This window comes from Tamandua tetradactyla, chromosome 2, assembly GCF_023851605.1.
Source record: "Tamandua tetradactyla isolate mTamTet1 chromosome 2, mTamTet1.pri, whole genome shotgun sequence".
Taxonomy (NCBI): domain Eukaryota; kingdom Metazoa; phylum Chordata; class Mammalia; order Pilosa; family Myrmecophagidae; genus Tamandua; species Tamandua tetradactyla.
Genome location: NC_135328.1, coordinates 223926178 through 223935998, shown reverse-complemented (window position 1 = coordinate 223935998; position 9821 = coordinate 223926178). Strand labels below are relative to the sequence as shown.

The 9821-nt window shown below is 46.1% G+C and overlaps 1 pseudogene; it reads right to left on the bottom strand.

Annotated features, from left to right (window-relative positions):
- Nucleotides 1–1913: 1913 nt before the first annotated feature.
- Nucleotides 1914–3977, bottom strand: LOC143664880 (pre-mRNA-splicing factor SLU7 pseudogene; annotated as a pseudogene).
- Nucleotides 3978–9821: the final 5844 nt, after the last annotated feature.

Below are 9821 nucleotides of genomic sequence, written 5' to 3'. Positions count from 1 at the left end.
GAGTTAAAGGATCCTGCATTTATCTAATACAAACTCACAGAAGCTTGCCCACACTTTCTGCCAGTCCTGAGATACTGTTCCACCAAATATTTGAAATAAGCCCACAGTCCACTCAGACTTCAGTATTCTCAGATATCTATCTTTAGTGACATTACACTGCTGTTTTACTTTCAAACTAGTCTAAACATAGATACCATATATATCCATAGTACTTGAAAATTTGATTCACTTACTCTTCTACCACCATCATTTCTGAGACGCTGATTTAATGCAGTGGTTTTTGATAGCTTAGAAGTCAGTGAGTTGTGAAAAGCCAGCGTGCTTGTGCCAGGGGTTTTAACAGACTGTTTTTACTGACCCCACTCTTACTGCCAATACGCTCTGCTTTTAGCAGAGGCTCAACAATCTCAGTAACCGCCATCCTTACAAGCTACCCTTACAGTTCTTTGAAGACACGTTCAACTTCAGGTTTTGCTTTTACAAATTTTACACGTAAAGTGACACCTGCTGGCTAGAAAGATTAGGTACAATGGATTTTCTGTAGTCTCTCTATCTAATTTAATAATCATGATTGTTCCATAAAGATAATCATAATTAAAGCAATGTGCTGGTTTGAAAGGAAATATGCCCCCTAAGAAAAGCCATGTTTTAATATAAATCCCATTTCATAAAAGTAGAATAACCCCTATTCAATACTGTATGTTTGAAACTGTAATCAGATCATCTCCCTGGATGATGTGATTTAGTGGTTGTTAAACAGGATTAGGTAATGACATGTCCCCACCCATTTGGGTGGGTCTTGATTGGTTTATTGGAGTCCTATAAAAGAGGAAATATTTTGGAGAATGAGAGATTTCAGAGAGAGCAACACTACGAAGCAGAGAGTCCACCAGCCAGCGACCTTTGGAGATGAAGGAAAATGCCTCCCAGGGAGTTTCATGAAACAGGAAGCCAGGAGAGGAAGCTAGCAGATGACGCCGTGTTCGCCATGTGCTCTTCCAGCTGAGAGAGAAACCCTGAACTTCATCGGCCTTCTTGAACCAAGGTATCTTTACCTGGATGCCTTAGATTGGACATTTCTATAGACTTGCTTTAATTGGGACATTTTCTTGGCCTTAGAACTGTAAACCAGCAACTCATTAAATCCCCCCTTTTAAAGGCCATTCCGTTTCTGGTATATTGCATTCTGGCAGCTAGCAAACTAGAACAAGCAACAACTAGTGGGCAGGCCACGGTGGCTCAGTGGCAGAGTTCTCGCCTGCCATGTCAGAGACCCAGGTTCGATTCCCGGTGCCTGCCCATGTGATTAAAAAAAAAACGAAAACCAGCCAGTATTACAATGAAGAAATTCTGTACTCAAGGACTCATGTCCAAAATGGCAGAAGGCAGAGGGCTGATCAGTTAACACTGACTCAAGGATGAAGAAAAAGGTATTTTCCATTCAAAGGCCAATGCATCTAGTTCTACATGTAAGGTGCAGGAAATGCATGAAAAATCAAACTTTTACAAATAAGTAAAAACAAATTAAGGCTACTCAAATTGTCAATGGAGAAGAAGTGATTCACACGTTATTTAGATTTTCCTCTCGAGGATGAACAGGCCAAGGTAGAATAATATTTTAAAGTTCTGATCCTAAGGAAAACCTTTAGGGCAAAGACAAATAGTCATAAAGTAACTGAAAGTATGGGGTTACTTGCAACTAAAAAAAAATGAAGCCCCTCTTTTGAGAAAAAGTAACTAACTGTCTTAAAAATGTTCTTGTGCTAATACTAAAGTGCCACAAAAATTGAGGAACTTAAGTTTGAGCCTTAAGAACTGTTGAGTAGAAGACACTGAAGGGAAAGACCCAAGGTCTCTTTCCATATCACTGGTATAATGTAAAAGTTTAATTCCCAATTAGTGTGCCGCCTGTGTTTTTCTTCAGTGTGGAAAGGAGTACACTTACTGGGAGACGTGCGGACGCTTTATTAAAATCAGGCAGTGCAGAGAGCAGATAAGGGCTTTGAAGCTACAAGGGACGTAAGGATTGTTTCTTTCTTGGATGTACTTCTATGACCAGTCCCTATGGGCCAAGGAAAGAGGTCTGGCCTCTGGCGTTTCATTCTATGGGCTTCTTTGGGTTTCCATCCCTTCTTCCGTGGTCCCAGGTGATGTCTGCTGTTTCAAGCACGTCCTCTCGTCAGGCTGTGGGAAGAAGGCAGCCCTCCTCCCGTTCAGTGCCTCGCTGAGTTTTCTTTCCTTCATGCTCACTACCTGAACTGCTCTTTCCATGCTTCTTCTTCTCTTTTGACTCTACCTGATGCATCCCCATGAGGGTTGCTGTCTCCTCAAGGATCTTCTCTGGTTCCATGGTTTGCGGTACAGCCCTCTGCATTAGCCATCTCTTTCCCAATAGGAGTACTTGACAAAAGCCTGACAGCAACCATATCCCCATCGGCCTTCCTTCCAGAAAGAGCCCCAGTCATGCCCATGATTGCTGACCTTCACATCTCCTCGTACGTAGAGCGGACAAACCGCTCCTGACCTTGGATAACCGCTCCGCTCTCGGGATCGCCCTTGTTGTCTGACCTGGAGGTGGGGGCATCTGGGTGGCGCTGGGCCCCACACTTTCCAGGATGTTTCCTGCCACTAGTCTTTGAAATCTTCTTTTTTTCAAGAGGAATGACTTATGCATCAACTCTAGTGACGAGCAGCTGCCTGCAGAGGCACTTCAGAGACCTTGTCAGAGGCTCCCCAAGCAAACCACTGAGGCCGAGCCATGGAAATGGCATCTCCTGTGTCCAACGAAGTCATCTCCCACATGACTCACCTCACCTGGATTCTTTCCTGCTTTGCATAAGGGTTCTTTCTCATTGTTGTAGTTTCTGGGTCACAATAAGCAGAATTTGGATCTAAATCTTGCAAATATTTTGCAGTACCTCCTTGAATCCTTGTGATCCACCTCTTAGAGTCAAAATTCTACCCAGGCACACAAGTGCCACCTGCACCTGGCTTCATCCCACCCTCACTACTGCAGTCTCTCTCCACCTGAGGGTCAGGCACCTCCCCCCTGGGAATTAGCCTGTTCTACTGATTTTCCTGTGGCTAATTCTTCTTGGAGTTTCTGTGCTTTCAGTGTTGGTTTTCCCAGGTCAACTTCAGAATATTCTTCTACAATTTTCCTGTGTTCTTCTGGTTTTTAGCCATTCCACATTTCCCCTCTTACCATCATAGTCAAACATCAGCTGAGACCGGACCTGTTCATCCAGAGCTAGATTAGTACCTGTAAACTTTGTTCCGACTCACGTAGGTCTCTCCAAGCAGGCTTTCTTTTCATGCATCATGGCCCCATGATTTTCACATGCCCCCTTGCTGAACTTGGTAGTTATGGAATTCTTCTTTACGAACCTCCTGAATCTGGTTGTGATTTCTGGTGCTTTAATGTAGGTCTTTTTTTGGATTCGTGTGCCCTGGCACTGAAGAAGTGTGCTTGGGAAGATGAGGGTGAAGTCTTCTCCTTCACTGACTTCTGCAGGAGCATACCCAGCTTCCACTGTCCTTCTAGTTCTTTCTTCTTTCTCCAGTCCTCTCTGGTCATCTTTTTTGGTTCCATGGAACTTTCATGGAATCTCAGACAAGGCCCTGGGAGTTCTTTAATGTTGGCAGGAGTGGTTTTGGTTGGGGTTTAGCAAACCCTGATAATTAGCAATATCTAGCTGAAGCTTGCATAAGAAAAGCCCTCCAGAATACCTCTTGACTCTATTTGAGAGGTATCAGCCACTGATACCTGATTTTATTAAAGTTATTTTCTCCCTTTTGGTCAGGAAAGTATTGTCGATTCCACAGTGCCAAGCCAGGCTGATCCCTGGGAGTCATTCCCGTGCCCTTAGGGGGATTTTCACCCCGATGTCATGTCCCACCTAGGGGGGAGGGAAATGATTTTACTTGCAAAGTTGGGCTTGGAAGGAGAGAGGCCACATCTGAGCGACAAAAGAGGTTTTCTGGAAGTAACTCTTAGGCATAACTATAGGTAGGACTAGTTTCTCCAGTACATAAATAAGCTTCACAAGAGCAAGCCTCAAGATCAAGGGCTTGGCCTATTGACTTGGGAGTCCCTAATATTTGACACGGTATCAGGGGTCTCCCCGGGGGTAAAATTTAATAGTTCCATGTTTTAAATCCCTTCCCTCAAGGGACTTTGAATTATCTGCCCAACATACTCTGGGATGTATCTGGGCATTACCTTAAGCCATATGGAATCACAAGCCCTCACTCCCATTCTGGGCTCCATGCGTTCGGGTTGTTTGAATGATCTATCCAGGCAGGTTGAGTTAGATTATGGGCTACAGAAAATTTAGGTTTGGAACAAAATAAGCCTCTCTTCCTTTGGTCTTATGCAGTAGGTGAAGTTCTAAAATACAATGTCCTCCTTCCCCTGTATTCTGATTCACCCTAGTCCCGACCTGATCGATTTCATTCTTATCTCTAATTGAAGCCTGGTCTCTTCTTTCTGTTTGTTTCTTTAATGGTGTTGTATGTGGCAATGCTGACTTTCAGAGCTGCAGAACTCCCACTCTGAGGCTTAGGTGTCACACAGGTACTGAAAGTCCAGGGAGATACCAGGTTATATATACAGAGCACAGCCTCTCAAAGGCTAGAAAGAACATTTGCTACTCTGAACTAAATGTGACTGCCAAAGAGCGTACAACCTTGTATTAGTTAGGGTTCTCTAGAGAAACAGAACCAACAGGGAACACTTGCAAATATAAAATTTATGAAAGTGTCTCACGTGACTGTAAGAACGCAGAGTACAAAATCCACAGGGCAGGCTGCGAAGCCGATGACTCCAATGGATGGCCTGGACGAACTCCACAGGAGAGGCTCACCAGCCAAAGCAGGAATGCAACCTGTCTCCTCTGAGTCCTCCTTAAAAGGCTTCCCATGATTGCATTTAGCATCACTAATTGCAGAAGACACTCCCCTTTGGCTGATTACAAATGGAATCAGCTGTGGATGTAGCTGACGTGATCATGACCTAATCCTATGAAATGTCCTCATTGCAACAGACAGGCCAGCGCTTGCCCAATCAGATGAACAGGTACCACAACTTGGCCAAGTTGACACCTGTCCCTAACCATGACAAACCTAGATCTCAGTTTTCTCATGAGGTTTTTCTAAGGGAGAGCACACAACCTTTGTTCTCTTGTTTCTGGCTTATTTTGTATCGCATAATGTCCCTTAAAGTTCATTCACCTCGTTGCCTGCCTCACGACTTCGCTCCTTTCTAGCCACACAATGTTCCATCATCTGTCTACACCACAGTTCTACTTCTCAATGTCTCCTTCAGCCACGTCCATCCACTGGGCATCATGGACAGTGTCCACAATCAATAGTCCACATGTCATGTGCCATAATCATCAACACTCTCAATTTTAGACAATTTTCATTGCTCCCAAGAGAAAAATAACCAATAAACACACCCTTCACCAGATAGAAAATCCAGACCTCTGCTTACTTCTTGTCCCTCCTCCCCAGTTATTTACCCCTGGCGTTGCTGTGGTACTGTTGATGTTTTCCTGTTAAGCACAGCCCAGAGCATGCAATATCGTTTTCCCCCTATACACCTCTATTATCAACTCTTTGTACAGGATTCATAGCTTTGAAGTAGTTCACCCAGAAGTTATCTATATTTGTAGTGTTAATCAGGATACGTGGCTCTATACTACCCCTTTCAGTCATGTTCACCTTCAATGTGGTGATATTACACACCCACTAATGAGCTGCCTTCACTTCCATCCATTCACTTACATTTAAGTTCAACCTCATTAGCAAACGGTTCACCCATCTCTAGCTTCCAAGTATTTCTAGGACCCCTATATTCTGTATTATAAACCCTAAATTTACATTTACCAAGGTCATAAAAGTGAAATCATACAGTATCTATCGTTTTGTGTCTGTCTTATTTCATTCAGCATTATGTCCTCAAGGTTCATCCATCTTTTCATGTGCTTCAGCACCTCATTTTGTCTTACTGCTGCATAATATTCCATTGTATGTGTATACCACATTTTGTTTATCCACTCTTCTGTTGATGGGCACCTGGATTGTTTCCATCTTTTGGTGATTGTGAATAATGCTGCTATGAACATCAGTGTGCAGATGTCTGCTCGTGTCACTGCCCTCAGCTCTTCTGGGTATGTACCGAGTATTGGTATTGCAGGGTCATAGGGCAACTCAATATTTAGTTTTCTAAAGAACTGCCAAACTGTCCATGATCTGCACTCCTACCACATTAGCTTCTCTTCCCCAGACCAGAGCTATGGCCTCCTGGGGAGTTCCTTACAGTGAATTGACTGAGGAAGAGAAAACTTGGGCCTGGTTTACAGATGGTTCTGCACGATATGCAGGTACCACCCAAAAGTGGACAGCTGCAGCACTACAACCCCTTTCTGGGGTGTCCTTGAAGGACAGTGGTGAGGGGAAATCCTCCCAGTGGGCAGAACTTCGAGCAGTGCACCTGGTTATTCATTTTGCTTGGAAGGGGAACTGGCCAGAGGTGCGTTTGTATACTGACTCATGGGCTGTTGCTAATGGTTTGGCTGGATGGCTAGGGACTTAGAAGAAACACGATTGGAAAACTGGTGACAAAGAGGTCAGGGGAAGAGGTATGTGGACACAATTTTCTGAATGGGAAAAAAGCTTGAAAATATTTGTGCTCCACGTGAATGCTCACCAGAAGGTGACTTCAGCAGAGGAAAGTTTTAATAATCAAGTGGATAAGATGACCCATTCTGTGGATACCAGTCAACCTCTTTCCCCAGACACTTCTGTCACTGCCCAATGGGCTCATGAACAAAGTGGCCATGGTGGTAGGGATGGAGGTTATGCATGGGCTCAGCAACATGGACTTCCACTCACCAAGGTTGACCTGGCTACAGCCACTGCTGAGTGCCCAATCTGCCAGCAGCAGAGACCCACACTCAGCCCCTGATATGGCACCATTCCCCAAGGGGATTAGCCAGATGCATGGTGGCAGGTTGATTACATTGAACGACTGCCATCATAGAAGGGGCAGCGATTTCTTCTAACTGAAATACACACATAGTCTGGCTATGGGTTTGCCTTTACTCATGCAATGCTTCTGCCAAAACTACCATCCGTGGGCTTACAGAATGCCTTATCCATCGTCATGGTATTCCACATAGCATTGCTTCTGATCAAGGAACACACTTCACAGCAAATGAAGTACAGGAATGGGCACAGGCTCATGGAATTCTCTGGTCTTACCATGTTCCCCATCTTCCAGAGGCAGCTGGGTTGATAGAACGGTGGAATGGCTTTTCGAAGACCCAATTACGGTACCAACGAGGTGGCAATACCTTATAGGACCTGGACAGTGATCTCCAGGAAGCTGTGTATGCTCTGAATCAGCGTCCTCTGTATGGTGCTGTTTCTCTCATAGTCAGGATCCATGGGTCCAGGAACCAAGGGGTGGAAATGGGAGTGGCACCACTCACTATTACCCCTAGTGATCCACTAGGAAAATTTGTGCTTCCTGTCCCTGCAACCCTGAGCTCTGCTGGTCTACAGGTCTTAGTTCCAAAATGGGGAGTGCTTCCACCCGGAGAAACAACAATGATTCCATTGAACTGGAATCTAAGACTGCCACCTGGTCACTTTGGGCTACTCATGCCATTGAATCAACAGCCATGAAAGTGGATTACTGTTTTGTCTGGGGTGACTGATCCTGACTCTCAAAGGAAGCAGGACTGCAGCTTCACAACGGAGGTAAAGAAGGGTTTTCATGGAATACAAGAAATCCTTTATGCTGTCTCTTAGTACTATCATGCCCTGTGATTAAAGTCAATAGAAAACTGCAACAACCCAAACCAGGCAGGACTACCAATGGCTCAAAAACTTCAGGAATGAAAGTTTCGGTCACCCCACCAGGCAAAGAACCACGGCCAGCTGAAGTGCTTGCTGAGGGTAAAGGGAACATGGAATGGGGAGTGGAAGAAGGTAGTGATAAATATGAACTACGACCTCATGATCAGTTTCAGAAACAAGGATTGCGAGGGTATGAATATTTCCTCCCTGCTTTGTTATGTATATGTTTGTATTTGAAATATCTTGTTTTCCTCTTATCATATGACACAAGTTGTATTGTTCATGTTATAGTGTGTAAGATATGAAGTGTAAGTATGAATGTCACCTAAGGACTTTCACCCTATTCTGGAAAGATGTAGTACGTTTCTGGTTGTACGCAGGGCAGTGAGTACTGTTAGGCGGAACTATGTTGCTACTGTGTTCTGTTTGGAAATCAAGCGTGTTTCAAGGTGATGTGTACAGCTGCCAAGCTGACCAGGGGTGGACTGTGATGGTTCTGGTGCAACTGGGCCAAATGATGACGCCGGTTCTCTGGTCAGGCGAGCACTGGGCTAAATGTGGCTGCAAGGACAGTTCATGCTGGTTGATGAACCAGAAGGCTGGTGTATCAAGTCATTCACCAGTCGGTTTATTGCTTCTGTGGCTGATGACATCTGCAATCAACTAAGGCGTGTCTCCCACAATGAGACAATCCAGTCAGTGAAGGCTTAAGGAAGAAGAGAGACTCTTCCACTGCTTCTGCAGCCAGCGAGCCTCTCCTGCGGAGTTCCTCCAGACCCTTCATCGGAGCCGCCAGCTTCACAGCCTGCCCTCCAGATTTTTTACTCTAATTCCCACTTGCATGAGACACCTTTATAAATCTCCTATTTACTGATATCACCTGCTAGTTCTGTTCCTCTAGAGAACCCTGGCTAATACACTGGCCATATCATTTCTGGGTAAATTCCTCAAACCACTGAAAGTAAGGCCTTGGGTACTGAAGTTCATCTTGGCCCCATTCATGGTAGCCAACAGGTAGAAGCAACCCAAGTGTCCGTCAGCAGATGACAGGTAAACAGAGCGTGGCCTATCCATGCAGTGGAATAGTATTCAGCTGTAAAATGTGACACAAAAAGTTGGATACTGGGCTTGTGCAAGGGGAGGTCACAGAGAGCAGAGGTCAGGTCTTAGGAGAGGGCTCTACCTGGGCAGGTGTGGGCGAGCAGACAGCCTTTTCCTGAACTTGCAAGGAAGGAAGTGGCCACCAGAGGGCCTGCCAGCCAAGTCACCGACCTCGCCGTGAACAAACCCAAGGAAGAGCTTGGACCTGAGCTGCAGGGTCACCACTTAGCCCAATGGAGGGGTCTTCTGAGACAGGCGTAGCCTGAGCTGGAGCCCTTGGCCTCACCCAAGACTGACCTGGGGCTGGAAGAAGCCCTCAGGCCCTCAGAGCAGGTGGAGAACAGGAGGGCCCCAGTGGGACCAGGACAGAGAGGCTCCTAGCCTGCCTCTCCAGCGGGGCTGCACCTGGCAGGTCACCACCTCTCTGAACCCTGATTTCTCCTCTCCAGAATCAGGGGCTCCACCCCAAATCCCTGAGACCTAAGGTGGTGTGGGGCCCAAGCAGCCCTGCCCCTGGTGCTTGGTGAGCTCCAGCATCCACCCACCACCCTTGGCCGAGAAGGAGCCCCCACATCCAGCCCCTCCCTTCTTCTCACCCCCTTGGGGCTTGGAGCACTCTTCCTCCGCCTGTACCTGGACGGACCAAGGGCCCATCTGCCAGATTCCATCGCCGGCCCCCACTTTCCGGTGGCTGCTGCTTCAACCCTCTCACCCTCGAGCTGGAGGGGCCAGCACGTCCCCAGAAAACGAATGGCAATTTAAGACGAGCGAACGGGTCACTTTTACCGAAGGACAAATGCTAAAAGAGTGGCGTAGAGAGGCAAATGTCCCGTGAAGATGCTGCCCGGCCCACT